The sequence below is a fragment of the Rattus norvegicus genome, chromosome 2 (genome assembly GCF_036323735.1).
Source record: "Rattus norvegicus strain BN/NHsdMcwi chromosome 2, GRCr8, whole genome shotgun sequence".
Taxonomy (NCBI): Eukaryota; Metazoa; Chordata; class Mammalia; order Rodentia; family Muridae; genus Rattus; species Rattus norvegicus.
In genome coordinates, this window is record NC_086020.1 from 183,023,414 (window position 1) to 183,029,883 (window position 6,470).

Sequence of the window (6,470 nt, forward strand, 5' to 3'; positions counted from 1 at the left end):
GGTAGAGTGTCCAAGACCCTAGTGCTGCCCTTTCCCCACACACCATTTTGACATATTACAGCTCTTGTAAATCCAGGCTGCCTTTGCCCAGATTCACTGTAAATGCTCCAGCAATACTGTAGTCTAAACAGAAGTCAGGGGTAGAATGAGTGGTTGTTGCTGTTGGAAGACAGGTGTAGGTCATAGCTGTCAAGCTCCTAAAATATCTTTCAGCATTTGAGTGAGGGCTCCAAGCAAGGACAATGTATAGGAGCCAGGGAGCGAAATGTTTCCTCCACCAAGTAGGGATGTGACTCCACCATTGACTTCCACCCCACGGTCTCAGAGACTTCAGAAGCATGAAGTATAATGAAGTCCATAGCTTTAGTCTTCAGGTTCTCTGCTCTGTGGAGGTCAGCCAGGATGAGAGTGGGTACAGCATTTTTCACAGAGATGTTGCTGCACAGGGCATCCTCACACATGACCTTCAAGCCCTGCAGGGCATACTTATCAGCAGCTGCAAACAAATCAGTGGCCATTGAGTGGCTGTGGAGGTGTGGTGCCTCCCTGTGTAAATGAAATGCATCATTTCCTTAAAGACTTGCAGGTGAATGTCATGGATCTCAATGCAGTTTGTTAAGCTCTCTAGCATTTCATGTTCAAACATGGCTCTGAAAACTGGAGAGCGAGCTGCTAGGATGGCCTTGTGAGATCTGAATTCCTGGCCAGCTACCACCAGGCTGCAGTCTGTGAAGAGGGAATTTTCCCACAGCTCTCCTAGGTCTTCTGCCAATATTTGCATTGGATCCCTGATTGCAGGTATCATGTTCTGTCCAGGCCTGCTAAAGAAGGGTCCTGATATGCTCACCTTGCAACACAGGGTAAGCTTGTCTTCAGGGAGAAGCCAATGACTATGGTAGAGGAGGAAATCTCGAAGGATGAAATTTTTGCATCCCCAGTATCGATTTGGCAGAAACCTTAAAACATCTGAGATCTTTGTAATAATATATTTCTCTCCTTGGGCATTTGTGATCCAGAACTGTACCTTTGCCCAAACTGCGCTCTTTGGACAACTGAGCAAACCCAGGTAAACAGACATGTAATCTGTGCTTTCTTCATCAACACCGTTTGGGTATATTGTCAAACACCATTGTACTTCTTCACTGGCCTCTAATGAGAACCCTGGGCTTGTAATATTTTCCCGAATTCCATCCATGCAAAATATAAAGTTTCTAAAGGCCCACTCATAGCAGAAATTCCGAACACTGATGTGTGTGTAGCCACAGCTCTTGACTTCCAGGTCCCTTAACATGTCTTCTGGAGGTAGTTTGGAGGTTAAAGTTGATCTGAAAGAAGTAATAGAAGTTACTATTCACTCTGTAGGATACAATTATAGATACCCTTTAGATTTTATTTTCTCTGTCTGCTAAATTGTCCCTTTATATTCTTGGAAACTTGTATTTCTATTCATTTTCTGTAGGTTTCCATATTTGTTCTACTGAAGATAAAACAGACTCACTACGAGGATAAATATCTCTCTCTCTGTCTGTCTCTGTCTCTGTCTGTCTCTCTGTGTTTGTGTCTCTCTCAGTCTCCAATATTCTCACTCATCCCAGCCATGGGTCTGTCTCTGTGTGTGTTTATTGAATCTTATGTCAATTGTAACTACTTTTGACTATTCTATCTAACGTTGGAAGAGTTTGGAAGTGTACAAACAATCTCATTTCAATTGTGTAGTATTAATTGGGGTCCTGTAGCAAACATAAAGAATGAATTTCTCTATATACATAGAAAGTGGATGTATGAGAAAAATCTGTAGGCAGAGGTTGAGCTAATATAAAGATGGCTAAAGTCAATATGCAATTATTCCACAAGGTTTGAAGTCTCAGGTCTTCTTCAGTATCGAACAGAATCCTGAAGAATTAGATTCAGATGCCAATGAAGAAATGAGTTTGCTAGTAAGATGAGAGCAAGCAAGCAAAGACTCACAATTGACTTCTCCTATATACTTACATAGGCCTGTAATAGAAGTGGGGCCCAGTTAAGTGAATGTCTTCTAGTCTTAAGATCTGGATTAATGGTGTGTGTTTTTCTGCCTCAAGACTCAGATTAAAAGTGTGTTTTTCTACCCAAACAGTCTGTAGTTGAACTGGATCTATCTACTTCAACATAAGTCACAAAATGTTAAAAGGCATCCCCTCCAGTATTTTAGGTTACTTAAGTCGACAGATAGTCTAAACAGGAAGAAATTCAGTACTCCTTCACCACCAAAGTGATGTTTCATGACTGTGGTGCATTGGGCTGTCAGGAGGGGTGGGGGTGCTTGATCTAGAAAAGAAATTAAAGACCCTTCTATGAGTTTTGTCAGATAGGCTCCTAACTGTTATTTGGGGGGAGGAGCTCTGCAAGAATAAACTGGAGTGGGGCAACATTTGGGTTGTAAATAAACAAGTAAATGATGAAGAAAAAGAAGCAAGTACAGAGAGAAAAGTAAGAGAGGATGCAGTTTTTCCAGGAGAGTTTTTCAGAGATAGGTTGAAAAGAGAGAAATGGAGATATGGGGGGAAAACAGAATGATTCAGAGAACAAGAAAGGAGCCAGAAGAGTCCAATAGTTGGTTAAGTTAGTTTGAGGCAAGGCAGAGCAGTTCAGGAAAAACTGAAAGAACACAGATTGAGGGGAAAGAGACCTCACCGCCTGATCAGGTGGGCACTCCTGAGGCTGCAGATAGGAAAAGACCACCAACACTGCCCACCCCTGCCCATATACCTGGCCCAAGAAGAAACTGTATAAGGCCTCTGGGCTCCCGTGGGGGAGGGCCCAGGAGCGGCAGGACCCCTGCCTGAGACACCGCCAGAACCTGAAGGAAACAGACTGGATAAAGAGTTCTCTGCACCCAAATCCCGTGGGAGGGAGAGCTAAACCTTCAGAGAGGCAGACAAGCCTGGGAAACTAGAAGAGACTGCTCTCTGTACACACATCTCGACGCCAGAGGAAAACACCAAAGGCCATCTGGAACCCTGGTGCACTGAAGCTCCCGGAAGGGGCAGCACATATCTTCCTGGTTGCTGCCGCTGCAGAGAGCCCGTGGGCAGCACCCCGCGAGCAAACTTGAGCCTCGGTACCACAGGTAAGACCAACTTGTCTGCTGCAAGAAAGCTGCCTGGTGAAATCGGGACACACAGAGGCAGAATTCCTCTAGGACCAGGCACGTCCTGTGTTTACCAGAAGTCCCACACCCTTGGATCCCGTGGGCACTCCTGAGGCTGCAGAGCGGAAGAGACCACCAACACTACCGACCCCTGCCCACATCCCTGGCCCAAGAGGAAACTGTATAAGGCCTCTGGGCTCCCGTGGGGGAGGGCCCAGGAGCGGCAGGACCCCTGCCTGAGACACTGCCAGAACCTGAAGGAAACAGACCGGATAAACAGTTCTCTGCACCCAAATCCCGTGGGAGGGAGAGCTAAACCTTCAGAGAGGCAGACACTGAAGCTCCCAGAAGGGGCAGCACGGGTCTTCCTGGTTGCTGCCGCCGCAAAGAGCCAGTGGGCAGCACCCCGCGAGCGAACTTGAGCCTTGGGACCACAGGTAAGACCAACTTGTATGCTGCAAGTGACCTGCCTGGTGAACTCAAGACACAGGCCCACAGGAAGAGCTGAAGACCTGTACAGAGGAAAAACTACACGCACGAAAGCAGAACACTCTGTCCCCATAACTGGCTGAAAGAAAACAGTAAAACTGGTCTACAGCACTCCTGACACGCAGGCTTATAGGGACAGTCTAGCCACTGTCAGAAATAGCAGAACAAAGTAACACTAGAGATAATCTGATGGCGATAGGCAAGCGCAGGAACCCAAGCAACAGAAACGAAGACTACATGGCATCATCGGAGCCCAATTCTCCTACCAAAACAAACATGGAACGTCCAAACACACCAGAAAAGCAAGATCTAGTTTCAAAATCATATTTGATCATGATGCTGGAGGACTTCAAGAAAGACGTGAAGAACTCCCTTAGAGAAACACAGGAAAGCATTAATAAACAAGTAGAAGACTAGAGAGAGGAATCACAAAAATGCCTGAAAGAATTCCAGGAAAACATAAATAAACAAGTAGAAGCCCATAGAGAGGAGACACAAAAATCCCTGAAAGAATTCCAGGAAAACACAATCAAACAGTTGAAGGAATTAAAAATGCAAATAGAAGCAATCAAGAAAGAACACATGGAAACAACCCTGGATATAGAAAACCAAAAGAAGAGACAAGGAGCTGTAGATACAAGCTTCACCAACAGAATACAAGAGATGGAAGAGAGAATCTCAAGAGAAGAAGATTCCATAGAAATCATTGACTCAACTGTCAAAGATAATGTAAAGCGGAAAAAACTACTGGTCCAAAACATACAGGAAATCCAGGACTCAATGAGAACATCAAACCTAAGGATCATAGGTATAGAAGAGAGCGAAGACTCCCAGCTCAAAGGACCAGTAAATATCTTCAACAAAATCATAGAAGAAAACTTCCCTAACCTAAAAAAAGAGATACCCATAGGCATACAAGAAGCCTACAGAACTCCAAATAGATGGGACCAGAAAAGAAACACCTCCCGTCACATAATAGTCAAAACACCAAACGCACAAAATAAAGAAAGAATATTAAAAGCAGTAAGGGAAAAAGGTCAAGTAACATATAAAGTCAGACCTATCAGAATCACACCAGACTTCTCGCCAGAAACTATGAAGGCCAGAAGATCCTGGACTGATGTCATACAGACCCTAAGAGAACACAAATGCCAGCCCAGGTTACTGTATCCTGCAAAACTCTCAATTAACATAGATGGAAAAACCAAGATATTCCATGACAAAACCAAATTTACACAATATCTTTCTACAAATCCAGCACTACAAAGGATAATAAATGGTAAAGCCCAACATAAGGAGGCAAGCTATACCCTAGAAGAAGCAAGAAACTAATCGTCTTGGCAACAAAACAAAGAGAAGAAAAGCACACAAACATAACCTCACATCCAAATATGAATATAACGGGAAGCAATAATCACTATTGCTTAATATCTCTCAACATCAACGGCCTCAACTCCCCAATAAAAAGACATAGATTAACAAACTGGATACACAACGAGGACCCTGCATTCTTCTGCCTACAGGAAACACACCTCAGAGACAAAGACAGACATTACCTCAGAGTGAAAGGCTGGAAAACAATTTTCCAAGCAAATGGTCAGAAGGAGCAAGCTGGAGTTGCCATTCTAATATCAAATGAAATTAATTTTCAACTAAAAGTCATCAAAAAAGATAAGGAAGGACACTTCATATTCATCAAAGGAAAAATCCACCAAGATGAACTTTCAATTCTAAATATCTATGCCCCAAATACAAGGGCAACTACATATGTAAAAGAAACCTCACTAAAGCTCAAAACACACATTGCACCTCACACAATAATAGTGGGAGATTTCAACACCCCACTCTCATCAATGGACAGATCATGGAAACAGAAATTAAACAGAGATGTAGACAGACTAAGAGAAGTCATGAGCCAAATAGACTTAACAGATATTTATAGAACATTCTATCCTAAAGCAAAAGGATATACTTTCTTCTCAGCTCCTCATGGTACTTTCTCCAAAATTGACCATATAGTTGGTCAAAAAACAGGCCTCAACAGGTACAGAAAGATAGAAATAATCCCATGCGTGCTATCGGACCACCACTGCCTAAAACTGGTCTTCAATAACAATAAGGGAAGAATGCCCACATATACGTGGAAATTGAACAATGCTCTACTCAATGATAACCTGGTCAAGGAAGAAATAAAGAAAGAAATTAAAAACTTTTTAGAATTTAATGAAAATGAAGGTACAACATACCCAAACTTATGGGACACAATGAAAGCTGTGCTAAGAGGAAAACTCATAGCGCTGAGTGCCTGCAGAAAGAAACAGGAAAGAGCATATGTCAGCAGCTTGACAGCACACCTAAAAGCTCTAGAACAAAAAGAAGCAAATACACCCAGGAGGAGTAGAAGGCAGGAAATAATCAAACTCAGAGCTGAAATCAACCAAGTAGAAACAAAAAGGACCATAGAAAGAATCAACAGAACCAAAAGTTGGTTCTTTGAGAAAATCAACAAGATAGATAAACCCTTAGCCAGACTAATGAGAGGACACAGAGAGTGCGTCCAAATTAACAAAATCAGAAATGAAAAGGGAGACATAACTACAGATTCAGAGGAAATTCAAAAAATCATCAGATCTTACTATAAAAACCTATATTCAACAAAACTTGAAAATCTTCAGGAAATGGACAATTTCCTATACAGATACCAGGTACCAAAGAAGTTAAATCAGGAACAGATAAACTAGGTAAACAACCCCATAACTCCTAAGGAAATAGAAGCAGTCATTAAAGGTCTCCCAACCAAAAAGAGCCCAGGTCCAGACGGGTTTAGTGCAGAATTCTATCAAACCTTCAT

The 6,470-nt window shown here is 42.7% G+C and overlaps 1 pseudogene; it reads right to left on the reverse strand.

Moving 5' to 3' along the window:
• Positions 1-209: 209 nt before the first annotated feature.
• Tdpoz1-ps17 (TD and POZ domain containing 1, pseudogene 17) lies at positions 210-1,291 on the reverse strand (annotated as a pseudogene).
• Between the last annotated feature and the right edge of the window lie 5,179 nt (positions 1,292-6,470).